This window comes from Globicephala melas, chromosome 10 (genome assembly GCF_963455315.2).
Source record: "Globicephala melas chromosome 10, mGloMel1.2, whole genome shotgun sequence".
Lineage (NCBI taxonomy): Eukaryota > Metazoa > Chordata > Mammalia > Artiodactyla > Delphinidae > Globicephala > Globicephala melas.
Window position 1 is genome coordinate 14022854 of NC_083323.1, and position 21511 is coordinate 14044364.

The following is a 21511-nucleotide window of genomic DNA, read 5'->3' on the forward strand; positions in this document are numbered from 1 at the left end:
CAAGCAGAAGAACTGTGTGCACATTCAGTGACATGGGTGTGGGGTATGGTGACAATTCCCTAAACAGGAATCAAGGAAGGAGTCAGGTACTCTGATTTAAGCTCCAGAGGTATTCTTACTTAGTCAGTTAGGAATATTTATTTCCTAATATTATTATTTATTATTTCCTATTTCCTGTATATTTCCTAATGTATTTGAAAGCATAGGTGAAAAGAAGTTTCAAGGTTCATGAGAGGAGAAACAGATCTAAGTTACTACTGACCCTGCCTTAGACACTGCATTTCTTTGACCTCACTGAGTACATTAGAATTCTTTCCAGCCTATCAATGTTTATTAGATTTGACGCTGCCTAATTCTGACATCCCAAAGGAAGGTGACTCACTCACAGGAAGCATGTTAGTCTCTAAAGACACGTCTAATCTGGATGACATCACCTCGTCTGGAAGATACATTTTTGGTGGATAGTTCCCAGAGCTCATGAAAGGAAAACTTTCCATTTACTGTGCTTCTCTAATCCCATCCAGTGAAAGCAGCTATGAGAGCTAAAAGAGAATGTGATTCTGTGAAGGAATATGGAATTATAGATTTAATCACTCAAGACTATAATTATTATAATAGTGCAAAGTTCTTCAAGGAAGTCTCTATAGATATAAATAAGGATCACTATAAATCGTTCTCCTCCAAGATCTTTTCAGCAATTATTCAAGTTCTACTAATCATGGAAATGTTACTTTCCATATAATCATGGAAAGTTACTAAAGTCCTCTGAGCCTCAGTCCCCTCTCCTGAATAATGAGGACTGTTTTACTTACGGCTCCTCATTGGGGCATTATGAGGAATAATGAGATAATTTGCGACAACTGGTGCAGAATAGTGGCAAGCAGAAGAGGAAATGAGGCCCAGTTGACCAACTCACCTAAGGGAACTAAAATACATTTTTTGAGAAAAACAATGAAGGAAATCTCACTAAAGATTGGCACAAGGACTTTCCTTTTCACTGCCAATGAAATTCTTCAACTACCCAAATGTTAAAAAGCTATGCAATTTGAAGTAAGAACCGACCTCAAATTCCATCCCTATCACATATTAGCTATCATACCAACCACCCTCCCAAACGTTTATTTCTCCAGCCTAAAAAATAGAATTCTTTTACTGGAATATGGTTATCACTATATTTTGGTAAAGAATCCAACTAGCTACTTGGATTAAAAGGTAGAGAAGCAGTGTTGCATAGTGGTTAATAGTGCAGGCTCTGGCAGTGGTTTGGGTTTAAATTCTGATACCACCACTCACAAATTAAGTGACTTTGGACAATTTCTTAATGTCTCTGAGCCTGAATTTAGTCACCATTAAAATGGGAATAATATCAACAACCGTTTTATGAGGATGTTAATGATGATTAAACATGTTAATAGGTGTCAAGCACTGAGGGCAGTATCTAGCACATAATAAGAACTCAATAAATGTCAGATATATGGAAAACATGCCAGACCAAATATAAAGTAGTCCAGGCCTTTGTGGTAGGTACCTCCCTTTACATACTTCCTGGACAGAGGACTGAAGACCGAGAAACCTTTCTTCTCTGTAGAGCTGCTTATTGTGAAACCATGTCTTATTTTTCATTTATTTATTTTTCTTAAGGCTATGCCTTGCTCAGATGATAACTCAAATTGTGATCATGATCATGGTGGGGGGGAATCACATCAAAGATAATTTATGTTACAATGATGCATGAAGGAGTGGAATTCTATGGAAGGAAAGAAGAGATGAAAGTGGGTCGCGGTGAAGAATCAAGAGACCAGGCTATAAAGAAGAGTGAGGAAGAAGACACAATACAAGCTACGCTCTCTCCTCCTAACATTTACAAATGCTAGACCTCTGCTGATTCAGCCAGTTCACCCTCTTTCCTGTTGACATCAGTTCAGAGCATAGAAACACAATATGAATCACCAGAATGAGCAGATAATGGACCTGGAAGAGCTTAAGATGAGAAAGGGCATGAGACCCAGGAAGGAAGCTCCTAGTTAGAAGAGACAGGAAGTCTGAATGCCCTCCTGGTGCTGTGGGAGGGTTACAGGAATACTATTACATTGGCTGTTTACAGGACTATCATCTGCAGGACAGATGATAACCCCAAATATACATTTGAAGGAGACAAGATTTACTAGTGTGTCTATGTTCCCAGCCTGCATATTCTCTACCCCACCTCCATTAAAACATTTTTTTTTAACTTGTCCAGCAATTAGTAGAGTTCTGGCCTGCTAGTCCAGTTATGAGGGTTTTGTGATGAAATTCAGAATACAAAGAAAATGAATGGAGAGACAGGCCTAGAGATCCAAAAGAAAGAGAAAGAGGAAGTAAAAATAAAACCGTCAAAGGCTGGGTGTTAAGAGTCTGGGGGATTTCATGAGGGTGAGCTCAGGAGCATAAATGGGAAAGAGTGGAGAGAAAGACTAAAAGGGATTTAAAAAAGTTGTTCTAGTTTATAAAATAGACTCCTTTTATGGGTCTTCAAGAGAGCCAGGCACAGTTTAAAACTCCTTTTGATTGCTCGTTTGGACTTTTTAAAATATGACTTTATTTAGAGACTGATTTGGGGTCTAGTAATCGGGTTATGTATGTGCACTCTGAACTTTGAACTTCAACCCCACTCACTAAAGACACGGATTGGGACATGCAAGCCCCTTGACTCTATTAAAGGCAAGTTCCTTTGCTCTCCTAAAGAATTGTTGGTGAAGGCAAATGAGAAAATGTTAGCAAAGTTTATTTAAACTTTGGAAATAATGTTTCAAGGAAACAGAAGAAAACCCTCAGTCTTTTCCTGAGCAGAAATAGGTGGCATTTCTCTCCTGCCCCTATTTCCTATGGGGAAGAAGAGCCAGTCAACAGATGACCTGTTTAAATTGGATAAGCGCTGACATGATGTTCCCATCATCAGGGAAATTACCAACTCTAATGATAGGAAACTTATATCCCTTGAGAGAGCTGCAGGAGAAATTGGTTTTCTCCCTTGCCCAGAAATGTCTGTGCTGAGGATTTACCGGGGGCGGAGTGCAGCTGCAACGGCAGCCAGCCCTGGGGTTTCATAGAGCAGTGTTTGACAGCCAGGACTGAACAGCCTTGGCTGTCATGAGCTGGTCCAAGAATTGATGAGAAAGAATCTTGGGGCTACTTGCTGTGGCCTGGGGTAGATGATGCTGTGACTTAGAGCTGGGACAGAAAGAGTCAGAGCTGGCTTAATGAGAGGATGAGACCGGGCCAGGCTGAGAAGTGGTCCACCACCCACTCTACCTACCAATCTGAACTGTATATAAGAATCTCTAGGGACTTCTCTGGTGGCACAGTGGTTAAGAATCCACCTGCCAATGCATGGGATGCAGGTTCGAGCCCTGGTCCGGGAAGATCCCACATGCTGCGGAGGAACTAAGCCCGTGCGCCACAACCACTGAGCTTGTGCCCTAGAGCCTGCAAGCCACAACTACTGAGCCCAGGTGCCACAACTACTGAAGCCCACGCGCCTAGAGCCCATGCTCCACAACAAGAGAAGCCACTGCAATGAGAAGCCTGCGCACTGCAATGAAGACTAGCGCCCGCTAGCCGCAACTAGAGAAAGCCCGCGCACAGCAACAAAGACCCAATGAAGCCAAAAAAAATAATAATATTAATAATAAATAAATAAATTTTTAAATAAATAAAAAATCTCCAGGGAATAGTTTTGGAAATAAACGTTCCTGTACCTTACCTGTGGAGACCCTGATTCAGAAGATATCATGTGAGGCTTGGGCATAACTTTTTCATAAGCTTCTCAGATGATTGTGGTGAAGCTTACCCCCAAGCTGGAATTTGAGAACTACCAGTTAAGGCAGTTTCTGACCAATCGATTAAGAAACTGATTCCACTCACCACAAGCTAGTCAATCAGGGACTTTCTTCTTTCATTTCCACAGTAAACTCTCTCCAGGACAAAATGAATAAAAGTCTCCATAGCCTATCTTAAAAGACCATGCAGTCTTCTTCTTCTTTTTAAAAAATCTCACATCAAACAGCAAACAGAGCTTTAGCATATATACAGCTTACGTTAAAACATAAATGCGCTTTGCATTCTAGGTGTCTTCAAGAAGATCTTGAGAGATGTTCTCATAGATCCAGGAATGCAGTGCTATGGCCATGAGGGTGCCGTGAGTGTTGGGGAGAGGGCAGAGAGGTTGAAATTAGAAACAAACATCTCACTCAATGTCAAGTAGAGATGTTCCCCTTAGGGTTTGGGCTATGAAGGACCTGTATTGCTCCAAGGTCAATTCAGAGGATCCTAGCAGGGTCAGAAATTTGGGGTCACTCACTGCTCACAGACAGTGAGTCCAGGGACTTAAAGGTCCCAAGAGACAAGGATCAAGAATAGTCAGTGTAAGAAGGTTGGGGTCTTGATCTCAGTGGGACAATCAAAGAGATGTCCTCTCTGATTGGCATATAGCGCTTCCCAAATGCTGGCCCCTGGACATCAGAAGTAGTCAAGGAACTAGTTAAAAATACAGATTCCCAGGCCCCACACCACTTCTGATCCTTGCCACCTTCAGTCTTATTTATGCTAATCATTTTGGTCAGTCCATAAACATGTATAAAGTGCCTACTATGTGCCTACCAGGCTGTTCACTGTATGAGAATAGGGACTGCATCTGTCTTCTTCTGCCTCAGTATCTAACACAATGACTGAAAACAACATCCATGCATTCAAAAAATGTGGTGAGTGCTTACTTCCCACCAGGCTGAGCTAGGCACTGGGACAGAGTGGTTAATAAAGAGGCTCCCTATACCAAGTCTAGTGGGACAGACATCCCAGAGGTCTGTTTCACAGCAACATGACTAGTGCTTGAACAACATGCATAAACATTTCTTATCTTCTGAATCTAATGCACACAGGAGCCAGGAAGACTTTCCTGAAACACCGAATCCAACCACGGTATTTCCTCAAGACAGTCAATAGTTTTCTATGGCTCCTCTTCCCAAAGAGGCGTCTGTAGACTCCATGTAGATAGATGTCTGGGAAGGAAGTTTCCATGGTCAAATAGCTTTGGAAGACTCTGGGATAAATTAAATAAAATAATTCAAGTTTCTTTGATGTAGGAATTCTCAAACAAGCCTCGTAAATCTCCAAAAGGGGGAGGGAGTGGTACTCAGCACTTTCTCAGTCTTCTTTCCCTGTGGCCGCTTCTGGTACACCTTGAAGAATCCGTTCTCAGAGAAGAGATTTTGGGAAATTCCAGCTGACCGCATCATGCCCAAACTCCATAGTGTGCTTCCCCTGGGGCCCCCAAGATCTCCTTCCCAGCCTCTGCTCCCCACTCTCATCCTTGCACTTTAACAAAACTGCACCCCTTCCCACTTCCGAGCCTTCGCTCGTGCTGTTCGCCCTCCCCTCACTTTCCCCAAGCCCTACAACTTCTCCCAGGACACACAGAATTTGCCTGAAGAGCATACGCGTCCTTGAAGAACTCAGACACTGGTTCCACCAGAAGCCTCTGCTGTCCAGGGCCTCTTCGCTCTGCCTCACAGCACTCTCTCCATCACCTGCACAGCACTCGTGTGCCTTGTTATCATGGTTATCAAAGCTCTGCACCAAGAGCTTCTGGAGGGAAGGAGCCTTTACAAGGCTTCGTTTCTCTCTGATCTCTGACACCGGAGTTTCTCAACCTTCGCACTACTGACATTTGGGGCTGGATCACTCTTTGTTGTGGGAGGCTGTCCCTGGTACTGTAGGATGTTTAGCAGCACCCTTCTGCTCTACCCACTAGATGACTATAGCACCACCATCACTTTCCCCTGCTCCCCCAAGGTGTGAGAACCAATGCCTCCGGACGTTGTTTGATATTCCCTGGAGAACAAAATCATCCCTCACTGAGAACCAGTGTCTTGCATCTGGCACAGGGCCAGGCATTCATCAAACAAATATTGACTGAACATGTACTAGTTCAGGCTCTGTGCCAGGCACAGGTAATATAACTATGAGCAATCGCATGCTCCTGCCTTCAAGGTATTTATCTAGTTACAGGAGCCGAGAAGTAAACGGACATGATTAAGAATGTAATAATAGTCACAGTTCCATGAAGACTTGGTTATTTTGCTCATTGGACCGTGCCTGATACATACTAAGAGCTCAATAAATACTTGTTGACATACAATTATTAACTAAAATTTATAGAGTACTTATTATCTGCCAGAAACTGTTCTACACACTTTATGTATATTAAATAGCTTTAGCTCCTATGAGGATCTATTATTATACTCATTTTACAGGTAAGCAAACTAAATCATAGAAACTGTAGGTAACTTGACAATGATCATGTAGTGAGTGCAAGGCAGAGCCTGGAATTAAACCCAGGCAGCCCTGTCCAAGCTCAAGGACACCACGTGTTATTTCCAAGGATGAACAACATCGATCGAACCTTGCTTTGTGCTAGGCATAATGACAACACAATAAGTTATTTATTTTATTCTCATCCTTATCAGCATTTTATAAATGGGAAATTTATAAATTACCCATTTGGGAAAGCTTGAAGCAGAGAAAGGTTAAGTAACCTGCAGTCTCCCGTAAGTGCTAAGTGCTGAGCTGCTCTGTCTGACTGTGGGGGATTGTGCCCTTAACTAGCATGCTATACTGCCTCGAATAGGGAGGAGTAATAAGTAACTGTTAGATGGTTGAGGAACAGTGTCTAAATGCTTTCTGCATCTTCCACCAAGCAGAGGGCCTGACACCTAGATGGTGCCCCATTCATGAGTTTTGAAATGATCAGATCACATCTCATTTGTCCTCCTGGCTCTGCCTCAGAGTTGTTGTGTGACCTTGAAGACTTCACTCCCACCCAACCAGGCCTCGCAAAATGAGAGATTTCAGATTTCCTGAGTTCCCTACAGCTCTGATGCTGATTCCAGCAGCCACAGTCCTGAGTCGACCCAGAGAGCCTTCTTTCTATCTTGGAGGCCAACCAGGTAAAGCTCCTCCTCTGACTGTCCTGATTGGTTTGTTTGTCTCCTGATGCAGGTGCTGTTTTGGTTGCCTGGCAACACGGTGATGGAGACTGCCAGTTCCCAGAGTGGCAGTAAATGAATGAGCAGAGATATTCATGCTGGGAGCAGTGGTCATAGCCAGAGCAGAGCACTGCAGAATTTGTAACTCCACCTGTCCTGAATGTGCTTTTCCTATCATGCTGCTAGAGCAGCCTACTGGGGAATATTTGGTTGGGGAGCGGACAGAAAGAATCTTCATTCTGGAAGTGGCAAAAATCCCTTATGCACAATCTTGGGGGATTGTGTATAACCCCTTGTGTACAATCCTATCTGCCCACGAGGAGGTGACTCTATCACAAAAATCACAAACACAAGTGTATATTTTAGTATCACTAATAAAAGCTCTTCTGGGGGCTTCCCTGGTGGCGCAGTGGTTGAGAGTCCGCCTGCCGATGCAGGGGATGCAGGTTCGTGCCCCGGTCTGGGAAGATCCCACATGCCGCGGAGCGGCTGGTCCCGTGAGCCATGGCCGCTGAGCCTGCGCGTCCGGAGCCTGTGCTCCGCAATGGGAGAGGCCACAGCAGTGAGAGGCCCGCGTACCACAAAAAAAAAAAAGCTCTTCTGCTCTCTTCCATGTACAAAACTACTGCTTCCTCTCTTCCATCTGCTTTTAAATGTACATCCCAGGTTCTGAATTAAAGGGCAGGTAATATAAATTGGCCCAACTGATCCCCATGGTCACCCTGCAAAACAGGCAGAATTGAAATCGGCAGATAGGGAAAACTTTAGAAAGGTTAAGAGCAGTGACTCTGAAATAATGTAGATGTGGGTTCAATTCCTGACTCTTCCACTTATAAAGTATGCAACTTTGAGTAAGTTTCTTAGCTTCTTTGAGTGTCAGCTTCTCCATCTGTAAAATGGGGATATTAACACCTATTCCAAAGTGTCATTGAAAGAGGTAAGATAAGAGATGTTAAACACTTACACAGAGGCTGGTGCATAAGTGCACAATTATTATTATTATTATTGCTATTATTACTGCTTAGGGTCACGCACACAACTTAAGTATAAAGCTGGGATTTGAACTCAAATCTCTAGTAATACCCAGGCAAATTTTTGCCATTACTTCCTACCTCCTCTGAAAGGAAAAGTTATAAGAATGCATTCTTTGAACAAATATTTATGTGCCACTATGTGATGGTGATGAAAATTTTACCTTGTATATAGCATTTTATAGACCAAGCAGTGCTTTCAGATGCATCTTCTCTCTTAATATCCTGGTGACTCCTCTGATGTCTGGATGGAGATAGTTTTGGGAAAAGCAATTGTCTGCCTCTGAAAGTTAAACTCTGTTCTTCTTCCAGGGGCTTGAAAGCCAGGAGAGGGAATCCCATCCCCCAGTGCATTGAGCCAAACTAAGGGCATGGAACTCAGCATCCAGGTCACTCAGCAGGTCCTTCTCTCTTCTGTTTGCTCTGACCAACATAAAGGACTCAAAAGTCCAGCATGGAGGGACCACCGTGTGGCCAGATGTCTGGAGTCCGGGCTGAATCTGTCCTTGCTGATGACAAGGGAGAGATATCCAGGCAGAAGCCTCTTCGCTGGCTCCCCAACACACACACTAGGATTTAGATCCAATCATCTAGCTTCTGTTGTTACTTGCTTCTGCTTAGAATAGCTGAGCTGAATTGAATCATAGAAAGCCTCCCTCCCTCCCTCTCTCTCAGTCTCTCTCCCTCCTTAACTCCCTCCTTCTCTCTCTCTCCTCCAACCCCCCTCCTCCCCATCCCTCTCTTGTTCCCTGTCTCCTCCCTACCCTTCTCTATGTCTCTCTCTCTCTCTCCAAGCCCTGCCCCCCACACACCCCTCTCCCCCCACCACATACACACAGTTTGCACTGGCCCCTGAGCTACCTCACACTCGGAAGTACATAGAAAACTACTGACCAGGTCCAAACTCCTCCTCACTCTACAAAGGAAGAACAGAGACCCAGAGAGGGGAAGTGACTCCCCCAAGATCACACAGCCAGACAACCTGACTCCCATTCTAGTGCTCTTCCTTCTGCATAGCACTAAATATAGAAACTTTTTCAAGTTTCCATTCTAAAACCTCCCATTTAAAAATATCTACTGTATTGTTCAAACTAAGAAAAATAATAAAATGCTAGGGTTTGGGTTTTTTAATTACATTTTGATTATATTAATAATGATGCAAACATAATCTTATACAAATTTGAGTATTATGGATAAGGCTAAAGACCCCTTTGAAACCTACCGACACAAACACATATATAATGAGGTTGTCTCCTTGCTATCCTTAAAGATAACCATTGGTAGCAACTTTTTTGTGCTCCTACAGTATATGCGTGTGTGTATACATTATATATGTGTGTATAGTGTGTGTAGATAGATAGTGTGCATATATTCAAAAATATGTAAAATGCCTATATATAGATATACTATCTATATCTAATATATACTACATCTAGATAGATAGATAGACACACACATACTATAACACTTTTCTTCAATTTACTTATTCACTAAGCAATTTGCCTTGACCATTATTAGCACACATTAGCATGAATCTACCTCATTCTTTTTAGTACTTTATAATATTACACATATATGGACATGCTATTTTATGCTTAGTCATTCCCCTACCGATGAACAGTTAGGTGGTTCATCACGCCTTGATGGACATCTTTGTACTGTACACATCTCTTTCTGCACATGAGTGAGCCTGTCATTAATGAAGGGTCCTAGAGATGAAATAGCTGGATCGTGGGATACAAGCATTTTTAATTCTGATGTGGCCCCAAATCGTTCCCACTGATACACATGGGTCTCTTGAAGGGTACTCCTGCCAAATTACTCTTTCCACACCAAACAGGAAGTGAGATACAATATTTTCTTGAGTAAATAATACCACATGCACAGGAACAGATGGGTCTGGAAAGTAGAGATGCACAGAAGGGAGAAACCGATGTGTAAGAAAAAGGTGCCTTATTGGAAAGGTGCCCAGAGCCCCAGCCTGAAGCACAGCCTGCAATAGTGCCCCAGAGTTCTCTCATGAGTGGACCTCCTTTGGGAAAAAGCATTAAGTCTCCAGAAAGCTCTTGTGAAAATATAAGTATCCTACCTTAGAAGGGTGACACCTGAAGCCATTAGCATGGATGGATTGATCAGTTTACCCAACAGAGAGGTATAACAACTTGAGCAAACAAGTTCACTTCTCTGAACAGTAATAACTTCAACTTTGGAGGGTTTTGTGAAATCAAATCAAATCAAATATGTAAAATGCCTTTGAAAGGACCTAACAAACAGTGCATACTTGATAAAATGTAGTTTTTAGTATCGGCTCAGAGAAATAAGGAACAGAAAAGATACATTTTAAGTTGGATAAACTGGTTGGGATTGAAAAATATTTGGCTCTGTGTTTCCCAATCCCATGCTGGTTCTAACTCAAATGCAGCTAACATTGAGATCATGGTATCTGCCAGGTGCTTTCATGTTTAAGCTTCACAACAGTCCTGTAAAGCTATTTTTATTACCTTATTTTATAGGTGAAGAATCCACAACTTGGAGAAGTGAAGAGACTGGGCCAGGACCACACAGCCACACAGGAAGCTGTGGACCTGACACTCAAACTCCAGCTCAGTGGTTCTCAACCTTGATTACACAATGATGTCACCTGGAAGACGGACAAAAAATGTCTGCTGATACCCAGGCCCCATACCCTCTCAACTGGTGTGGTTGGGACATCAGAGGCCCAGACATTGGTGCATTTTAATGTCCAGAGGTGACTGTAACGTGCAACCAGTGGTAAGAACCACTGCTTAGGCGTTTTCGTTGCCTATCCCATTAGATGGAGGCTGGTCTTCTTTCTGCCTCTCTGCAGCTGCTTCTTAGTGAGCTGTGAAGGCAGATGTATTAGAACATTACCTTGAAGTGACTGATCAGCTAAAACCTTCAAGTGCCCTTAATTACAAACGAACAGCCACTGACATCTGCCTCCCTGTAAGGGGGATTCCAAGGACTTGGAAACTTACTTTCCTGGTTGCCATGACAATCTTTTGCAACGTCAGCAAAAATGCTCTGCACTATGAAAAAGCAAGCACAAAATCTTTATCTCAGAATCTGCTCAAAATCTTTAGCTCAGAATCTCCCTCAGCTCCAGACCAGGCCATGTCACTTTTGAGCCTTTACTTAGGGATTCTAAAAATAAACCATAGATGTTAGGATATTTTAAACACTCCCCTCATTTTACTAGGGCTCGGAGATGGAATGAATTGCTTCATTTATTTCATGAAGTAAACGAATATAGGAGTAAATTAATATTTTCAGATTGTTTTTATTCTATGCCCTACCTCCCCATCCTTCTAAAACAATTTTTAAATCCAAAGAGGAAACAGGTGAAATTGAAAAGTTTTTCCACTTTTACCTTTTTATTTTTTTGTAAATTTGTGTTTTTTAATTAATTTTTTAACACCTGAAGAGTACTTAATATATGCCAGGCATGCTCTAAGAACTTTCTATGTTTTAATAGCTTTTGTCCTTACCACAACTCCAGAAGGTATTATTATTGTTGCTGTTGTTATTATTATCTCCATTTTATATTCTATAGATAAGAACCCTGAGGCAGTTACAACATGATTATTCGATATGCATATACACAGTGAAATGATGACTACTTTAACCCACTCTGGATAGACTCCAGAGACATTTTACTCCTCCAGCTGATGAAGCAGCATTTTTCTCCTCACAGGCATATTTGCATTTGTGTCCCTTGATCAATCTTCAAACATAGCAATTCATCTTTGATTGTAAGGATTTTAGGCACCATGATAGGTAGAGAGCGGGAAATAGGAAATAAATTTTCTATGACCTTAAAAATCTCACCATGGATGGACAACCAAATCAACTATGCCCTTGTTGACAAATTTGAACAAGCCATACCCAAATGGAGTAGAAACTTTCCGGACTCAGGTCCTGGGTTCCAATTACAGCAATGTCTCTCACTAGCTGTATCACATGACACCAAGCTGAGTGTGTTAAAAGCACACATGGCCTTTGTTGTCAAGACAGAACTGAGTTTGAGTCCTCACCTCAACAATATACCATCTATATGACCTTGCACAAGCCTCATTTTCTTCACCTATGAAATGGGGATAATATCTTCTTAGCAGGGTTTGTTATATGGGTATGTAAAATATTTAGCTCAGTGCCTGGCACAAAAAAAGTGTCCAATAAATGATAGCTATTATCAATATAATCATAAACCATGAATATTATATAATCTGCCTACCATACAGGAATGTATATAAAATGAGGGGATTTATGTGAAAGGATTTTGCAAACTGCAAAATTTACATACAGGAAGGCTTATTTCTGCAGTTGTTTTGTTATTATAAGGGCTTGATCAGTATTTTTTTTTTTTAAGATCTGTTAAGAATAGCAGATCTGAGTTCTTATCAAAAACAAATATCCTGATCCCATAAATACCCCAAGCCCCTTGCCTTCAGGGAAGTGGATCTGAGACTAGTTCTCCCATCTTCTTGATTAGATGCCTTTCGAATAAACCCTCTCTCTGCCGCAAACCTCAGCATCTCAGCATTTTGGCTTCCTGTTGGTCGGGCAAAACGAACCTGGTTCAGTAATATTATCTCCGTTGGAAAAATGGAAGCTCAAAGTGGTTAAGAAGTTTAAAAGTATACCAGTAGTAAGTTGTAGAGATTGTGTGTGCAGCCTGGCCGGTTGCCCACAGCATTCTACCTGCCGCATTGGGAAAGGCTGAACCTTGATGGAGAAGAAAAGGAGGCTCCACTGTACAGAATGCTCTCCCATGCACATGCTCCAAGAGATTTCATGCCAGGCAGAGGGCACAAAATACTCTGATAATTATCAAACTGTGTGGTTGACAGGGTCTTCGTGCTCCAGCTGGGTGTTAGGCCTGTGCCTCTGAGGTGGGAGAGCCAAGTTCAGGACATTGGTCCACCAGAGACCTCCTGGCTCCAGGTAATATTAAATGGTGAAAGCTCTCCCAGAGATCTCCATCTCAACGCTAAGACCCAGCTCCACTCAACGACCAGCAAGCTACAGTCCTGGACACCCTACGCCAAACAACTAGCAAGACAGGAACACAACCCCACCCATTAGCAGAGAGGCTGCCTAAAATCATACTAAGTTCACAGACACCCCAAAACACACCACCGGACGCGGCCCTGCCCACCAGAAAGACAATATCCAGCCTCATCCACGAGAACACAGGTACCAATCCCCTTCACCAGGAAGCCTACACAACCCACTGAACCAACATTACCCACTGGGGAGAGACACCAAAAACAACGGGAACTATGAACCTGCAGCCTGAGAAAAGGAGACCCCAAACACAGTAACTTAAGCAAAATGAGAAGACAGAGAAATACACAGCAGATGAAGGAGCAAGGTAAAAACCCACCAGACCAAACAAATGAAGAGGAAATAGGCAGTCTACCTGAAAAAGAATTCAGAGTAATGATAGTAAAGATGATCCAAAATCTTGGAAATAGAATGGAGAAAATATAGAAAACATTTAACAAGGATCTAGAACTAAAGAGCAAACAAACAATGATGAACAGCACAATAAATGAAATTAAAAATTCTCTAGAAGGAATCAAAAGCAGAGTAACTGAGGCAGAAGAACAGATAAGTGACCTGGAAGATAAAAGAGTGGAAATAACTACCACAGAGCAGAATAAAGAAAAAAGAATGAAAAGAACTGAGGACAGTCTCAGAGACCTCTGGGACAACATTAAACACATCAACAATCAAATTATAGGGGTCCCAGAAGAAGAGAAAAAGAAAGGGACTGACAAAATATTTGAAGGGATTATAGTTGAAAACTTCCTTAAAATGGAAAAGGAAATAGTCAATCAAGTCCAGGAAGCGCAGACAGTCCCATACAGGATGAATACAAGGAGAAACACGTCAAGACACATATTAATCAAACTATCCTAAATTAAATACAAAGAAAAATATTAAAAGCATCAAGGGAAAAACAACAAATAACATACAAGGGAATCCCCATAAGGTTAACAGCTGATCTTTCAGCAGAAACTCTTCAAGCCAGAAAGGACTGGCAGGACATATTTAAAGTGATGAAAGGGAAAAACCTACAACCAAGATTACTCTACCCAGCAAGGATCTCATTCAGATTTGATGGAGAAATTAAAACCTTTACAGACAAGCAAAAGCTAAGAGAATTCAGCACCACCAAACTAGTTTTACAACAAATGCTAAAGGAACTTCTCTCTTTTTTTTTTTTTTTGTGGTACACAGGCCTCTCACTGTTGTGGCCTCTCCCGTTGCGGAGCACAGGCTCTGGACGCACAAGCTCATGGGCCAGGCCGCTCTGCAGCATGTGGGATCCTCCCAGACCGGGGCACGAACCCACATCCCCTGCATCGGCAGGTGGACTCTCAACCACTGCGCCACCAGGGAAGCCCAAAGGAACTTCTCTAGGCAGGAAACACAAGAGAATGAAAAGACCTACAATAACAAACCCAAAACAATTAAGAAAATGGTAATAGGAAAACACATATCGATAACTACCTAAATGTAAATGGATTAAATGCTCCAACCAAAAGACATAGACTGGCTGAATGGATATAAAAACAAGACCCGTATATATGCTGTCTACAAGAGACCCACTTCAGACCTAGGGACACATACAGACTGAAAGTGAGGGGGTGGAAAAAGATATTCCATGCAAATGGAAATCAAAAGAAAGCTGGGGTAGCAATTCTCATATCAGACAAAATAGACTTTAAAATAAAGACTATCACAAGAGACATAGAAGGACACTACATAATGATCAAGGGATCAATCCAAGAAGAAGATATAACAATTGTAAATATTTATGCACCCAACATAGGAGCACCTCACGCATAAGGCTAATGCTAACAGCCATAAAAGGGGCAATCAACAGTAATACAATCATAGGAGGGGACTTTAACACCCCACTTTAACCAATGGACAGATCACCCAAAATGAAAATAAATACAGAATCACAAGCTTTAAATGACACATTAAACAAGATGGACCTAACTGATATTTATAGGACATTCCATCCAAAAACAACAGAATACACTTTCTTCTCAATGCTCATGGAACATTCTCCAGGATAGATCATATCTCCCGTCACAAAGCAAGTCTTGGTAAATTTAAGAAAATGGAAATCATATCAAGTATCTTTTCCAACCACAACTCTATGAGACTAGATATCAATTACAGGAAAAAAAAATCTGGAAAAAATACAAACTCATGGAGGCTAAACAATACACTATTAAATAGCCAAGAGATCACTGAAGAAATCAAAGAAGAAATCAAAATACACCTAGAAACAAATGACAATGAAAACATGATGACCTAAAACCTATGGGATGCAGCAAAAGCAGTTCTAAGAGGGAAGTTTATAGTAATACAATCCTACCTCAAGAAACAAGAAACAGCTCAAATAAACAATCTAACCTTATACCTAAAGCAATGAGAGAAAGAACAAAAAACCCCCAAAGTTAGCAGGAGGAAAGAAATCATAAAGATCAGATCAGAAATAAAAGAAAAAGAAATGAAGGAAACAGTAGCAAAGATCAATAAAACTAAAAGCTGGTTCTTGGAATAAATAAACAAAATTGATAAACCATTAGCCAGACTCATCAAGAAAAAGAGGGAGAAGACTCAAATCAATAGAATTAGAAATGAGAAAGGAGAAGTAACAACTGACAGTGCAGAAATACAAAGGATCATGAGAGATTACTACAAGCAACTATATGTGAAGAAAATGGACAACTTGAAAGAAATGCACAAATTCTTAGAAAAGCACAATCTTCCGAGACTGAACCAGGAAGAAATAGAAAACATGAACAGACCAATCACAAGCACTGAAATTGAGACTGTGATTAAAAATCTTCCAACTAACAAAAGTTCAGGACCAGATGGTTTCACAGGCGGATTCTATCAAACATTTAAAAAGCTAACACCTATCTTTCTCAAACTCTTCCAAAATCTAGCAGAGGGAAGAACACTCCCAAACTCATTTTATGAGGCCACCATCACCCTGATACCAAAACCAGACAAAGATGTCACAAAGAAATAGATGAAGAAAAATCTTTTGACAAAATTCAACACCCCTTTATGAGAAAAATCCTCCAGAAAGTAGGTATAGAGGGAACTTACCTCAACATAATAAAGGCCATATATGACAAACCAACAGCTAACATCATTCTCAATGGTGAAAAACTGAAACCATTTCCTCTAAGATCAGGAACAAGACAAGGATACCCACTCTCACCACTATTATTCAACCAAGTTTTGGAAGTTTTAGCCACAGCAGTCAGAGAAGAAATAGAAATAAAAGGAATCCAAATCAGAAAAGAAGAAGTAAAGCTGTCACTGTTTGCAGATGACATGATACTATACATAGAGAATCCTAAAGACGCTACCAGAAAACTACTAGAGCTAATAAATTTGGTAGAGTTGCAGGACAAAAAATCAATGCACAGAAATCTCTGGCATTCCTATACACTAATGATGAAAAATCTGAAAGTGAAATCAAGAAAACACTCCCATTTACCATTGCAACAAAAAGAATAAAATATCTAGGAATAAACCTACCTAAGGAGACAAAAGACCTGTATGCAGAAAACTATAAGATACTAATGAAAGAAATTAAAGATGATACAAACAGATGGAGAGATATACCATGTTCTTGGATTGGAAGAATCAACATTATGAAAATAAGTGCACTATCCAGAGCAATCTACAGATTCAGTGCAATCCCTATCAAACTACCACTGGCATTTTTCACAGAAGTAGAACAAAAAATTTCACAATTTGTATGGAAACACAAAAGACTCCGAATAGCCAAAGCAATCTTGAGAACGAAAAACAGAGCTGGAGGAATCAGGCTCCCTGACTTCAGACTATACTACAAAGCTACAGTAATCAAGACAGTATGGTACTGGCACAAAAACAGAAAGATAGATCAATGGAACAGGATGGAAAGCCCAGAGATAAATCCACGCACATATGGTCACCTTATTTTTGATAAAGGAGGCAAGACTCTACAATGGAGAAAAGACAGCCTCTTCAATAAGTGGTGCTGGGAAAACTGAACAGCTACATGTAAAAGAATGAAATTAGAACACTCCCTAACACCATACACAAAAATAAACTCAAAATGGATTAAAGACCTAAATGTAATCCCAGACGCTGTAAAACTCTTAGAGAAAAACATAGGCAGAACACTCTATGACATAAATCACAGCAAGATCCTTTTTGACCCATCTCCTAGAGAAATGGAAATAAAAACAAAAATAAACAAATGGGACCTAAGGAAACATAAAAGCTTTTGCACAGGAAAAGAAAACATAAACAAGATGAAAAGACAACCCTCAGAATGGTAGAAAATACTTGCAAATGAAGGAACTGACAAAGGATTAATCTCCAAAATTTACAAGCAGCTCTTGCAGCTCAATATCAAACAAACAACCCAATCCAAAAATGGGCAGAAGACCTAAATAGCCATTTCTCCAAAGAAGACATACAGATTGCCAACAAACACATGAAAGGATGCTCAACATCACTAATCATTAGAGAAATGCAAATCAAAACTACAATGAGGTATCACCTCACACCAGTCAGAATGGCCGTCATCAAAAAATCTACAAACAAATGCTGGAGAGCGTGTGCAGAAAAGGGAATCCTCATGCACTGTTGGTGGGAATGTAAATTGATACAGCCACTATGGAGAACAGTATGGAGGTTCCTAAAAAAACTAAAAAGAGAACTACCATATGACCCAGCAATCTCACTACCGGGCATATACCCTGAGAAAACCATAATTCAAAAAGAGTCATGTACCACGGTGTTCATTGCAACTCCATTTACAATAGCCAGCACATGGAAGCAATCTAAGTGTCCACTGACAGATGAATGGATAAAGGAGATGTGGCACATATATACAATGGAATATTACTCAGCCATAAAAAGAAACAAAATTGAGTTATTTGTAGTGAGGTGGATGGACCTAGAGTCTGTCATACAGAGTGAAGTTTCAGAAAGAGAAAAACAAATACCGTATGCTAACACATATATATGGAATGTTAAAAAAAATTTTTAAATGGTTCTGAAGAACATAGGGGCAGGACAGGAATAAAAACGCAGACATAGATAATGGACTTGAGGACCCGGGGATGGGGAAGGGTAAGCTGCGATGAAGTGAGAGAGTGGCATGGACATATATCCACTACCAAATGTAAAATAGATAGCTAGTGGGAAGCAGCTGCATAGCACAGGGAGATCAGCTTGGTGCTTTGTGACCACCTAGAGGGGTGGGATAGGGAGGATGGGAGGGAGATGCAAGAGGGAGGAGATATGGGGATGTATATCTGATATATTATGTATGGCTGATTCACTTTGTTATACAGCAGAAACTAACACACCACTGTAAATGAATTATACTCCAATAAAGATGTTAAAAAAAACACCCCTTTTTAACCACCACTACCACTGCGCTGTGGAGCTGGATTTCTTAATGAGTGGCAGGAGAATGTTTACCTGTCACCGTGTGTGCATCCACACGTATGCACATTACTGGGCTGAACTGTTCCCCTTGGGGAAAGTGTCCTGTGATGCAATACGTTTCTTTCCTTCCTGGATCCATCAGGAGTCTTGGTTAAAAGCAAGATAAACAATTTGAACTGCTAACACAAGAAGGAAATTTAGCAGAGATGGGAGATTGACAAACTAAATTTGGATGGGTGACAGGAATGGCATGAAGGCACAGGCATGAAAAACTGGCAGAAACCAGGGGAATTCCGGAGGTTGGCCAACAAGATTCATGACTGAGTAGCAACCACTGGTCCAGCCTCTTCACGCTGCTGCTGCTGCCGCCACCGTCACTCTGATCAATCTCATGGCCAATCTCTTTCTCTCCATCCTTGCTACTTTCTGGAGAGACAAAGCCCCAGAAATGAGCATATAATTGGCCCAACTTAGACGACATCTCTTCCTGAAGAATTCTGGGGGATTGAGAGGTGGAGAATTGTAGAAGGATCTGGCCCTGGGAATTACCAGGTCCTCACAGAATGAAAAATTCCCTCCAAAGAAATGTGGAGGTATGAATACAAATATCTTCTAGGAAACCACCTTTGTCCAGTAGTCATTTTACTGATGGAGAAGGTTCAGAGAGGTTATTCAATGACTGTGTGTCAGGTCTCCTGGCTCTCAACCCCATGTTCACTCTGCTACACAAAACCCAGTGGTTTATAAAATCATAAGCTGTTTCTGCAGCTTTAAACCGTGTCTCAGGTGGGGACAGAAGGGACTGATGCTACGGAGAGCAATTATCTGTCTTCAGGCTCTTTTCATTATATAAGCTCAGCACATAAGAATAAATAATGCTAGAGTGTAGCTGACCTTCAGTACATGACAGGAGAATCTCATTACTGCAAAACCCTTGGTGATATACAGAGAGGACTGGCTACAATACACTGAGTTTTCAATAATGGTTATTAAGCATTCCTGTATCTAATTGCTTTTTTTTCTTATAGCACAATAAAAAATAATTTTCCTTGCCAAAATTTGCCTGGTTTCTCAACTAAACCTCTATCTCACTCCCTGTTTCCTCTTTTCTTCTTTGTTTAAAACTGACACTAGTGAGGTCTTTTGAATTTATAGACCCAGACAAGAACACCCTTTCTATTTTTCCCCAAGTAAGTTTCCTGTGCCTATTTGAAAACCAATATTAAAAAAAACTATTGTTATGATATAACTCCAAATGTTAGAGTTGGGAGGAGTCTTGGAGGAGCACTACTCTGAGCTCCTCATTTTACAAGGGGGGAAACTGAGGCTTAGAAATGATATGCCAGGTGGGTCAAGGCAGAGACTGGCCAAATGCCATCAAAGACTATGCTATGCTCCCTGAGTTGAGATTTCCTTGGTCCTCTTATGTCCAACTATTGTCACCAACTGTGTCTGGACAGAAACCATTCAGGAAGTTTCCTGAAGGACCTGAGATATTATCTAATCCAGAAGTGATAAGTAGTGGCGAAAGGAGCAAATCCTACCCCATACATAGGTTTGATTTTGCCCAACAGTCCTGGCCAAATTAGAATTAAATTAATTGCCAAATTAAAAAATCTGGAGATTTAACATAATCTGAATTTCTGGCTCCTTAATAAAAATCAGATCATCTGGCAACTCAGGGTCCATGTTCCCCCATGGCAAAACCCAGCTCTTGCAAAGTAACGACTGCTCCTTAGACAGGTGGGCACACCTCAGTGTGCCACAGCCCCCATCCCTCCCTGTTCTATCACACCCTGCCAACTTCGCTTGCTACATTACTGCCTGTCCCCATTGGTATTAGAGTGTGCAATCCTTGAGCTAGTCTTATTTGGTCTTAGTTACTAAAGTTGCGTCACTCCTTCTTATGGACTGAGGTCACTGAGTAAAGGTGACCATGCAATAAGTGGAAGACGTTGGAAGAGAACCTTGCAAAGGCTCAGCCCTTGTTTCTCCTCTCTTCTCACACTGCATGGTCTCTCTAGGTGATTCCACACAGCCCAGGTCAGGGCACCCCAATGCACATCTCCAGCCACAGACACTTGCCTGTGCTCTGGGCTTGTATATCCAGCCACCCACCTTGGGCAAGTCGCTTAACCTTTCAGTGCCTTCATTTCCTGATCTGTAATATGGGGACAGTGAGAGTACTTTTCCGCCATATCGTTATTATGAGAATTATACAGACAATTGTTAATATATGTGAAAACATTTGAAGAGAGCCTGGCATTGTTGTTATAGGATGTGTAACAGGTCGCTCGAATGTCAACAAGAGAGGCTTCATTTCCCTCTGCCTCCAGCCTGTTCCTCTGTAGTCTTCCCCATGTTGGCAATAGCACCATTATCCCATGGGTAGCTCAAGGTAAACACCTAGGAGTCATTCTTCATTCATCCATTTTCCTCATCCCCTAAATCCAATCCATCATCAAGCCTTTTCATGATACTCTCAAAATGTATTTCAATCAGGCCACTCTCCCCATCTCTGCTGTCACCGCCTTGGTCTAAGCCCCCATCATCGCTTGCCTGGACTTCTGTATAGCCTCTTCGCTATGCACTGAATTATGTACCAGCCCCCGGCCCCCCATTCATACCGAACCCATAGTGTGATGGTATTTGGAGATGGGGTCTTTGGTAGGTAATCAGGTTTAGATGAGATGATGGGGATGGGGACCTCACAATAGGATTAGTGTCCTTAGAAGGAGAGATACCAGAGAGCTTGCTCTGTCTCTACCCACCACGTGAGGACATAGGGAGAAGGCAACAGTCTACAAGCCAGCATGAGAGCTCTCACCAGAAACTGACCCTGCTGGTGCCTTGATCTTGGACCTCTAGCTTCCAAAACTGCGAGAAAATATATTTCTTTGTTTAAGCCACACAGTCTATAGTATTCTGCTATGGCAGTGCAAGCAG